The sequence below is a fragment of the Oryctolagus cuniculus genome, chromosome 15 (assembly GCF_964237555.1).
Source record: "Oryctolagus cuniculus chromosome 15, mOryCun1.1, whole genome shotgun sequence".
NCBI classification, from domain to species: domain Eukaryota; kingdom Metazoa; phylum Chordata; class Mammalia; order Lagomorpha; family Leporidae; genus Oryctolagus; species Oryctolagus cuniculus.
The window spans coordinates 13,753,928-13,754,650 of NC_091446.1; positions in this window are offsets into that span (position 1 = coordinate 13,753,928).

Here is a 723-nt window from a genome sequence, read left to right on the forward strand (position 1 = left end):
AGGAGCCAGGAGCTTCTTCCAGGTTTCCTACACAGGTGCAGGGGCCCAAGGACTTAGGCCATCTTCTGCTTTCCCAGGCCATAGCAGAGAGCTGGATGGGAAGTGGAGCTACCTGGTCTTGAACCGGCACCCATATGGGATGCCGGCGCTTCAGGCCAGGGTGTTAACCTGTTACGCCACAGCACCAGCCCCCCCCCCCCTTTTTTTTTCTTTTTTAATGTAGATATTTATCACTATGACATTCCTCTCAGCACTGATTTTTTTTGTGTTCCATAGATTTTTGGCACTTTGTGTTTCTATTTGCTTTGTGTCAAGACTTTAATTTCCATTTGACTTTCTTCGTGGACCCATTGGAGATTCAGGAGTGGGTGGTTGAATTTCCATGTATTTTTTTTCTATGCATTTATTTTTATTTCACAAAAAAAGCATACACAAAAGCTTCATTTCATTTCTATCCTCATAAACTATGTCACATGTTTGCAATTCATTTTTTTATTTTTTTAACTTTTATTTAATGAATATAAATTTCCAAAGTACGATTTATGGATTACAATGGCTTCCCCCCCATACCGTCCCTCCCACCCACAACCCTCCCCTTTCCCACTCCCTCTCCCCTTCCATTCACATCATGATTCATTTTCGATTATCTTAATATACAGAAGATCAGCTTAGTATACATTAAGTAAGGATTTCAACAGTTTGCTCCCACACAGAAACATAAAG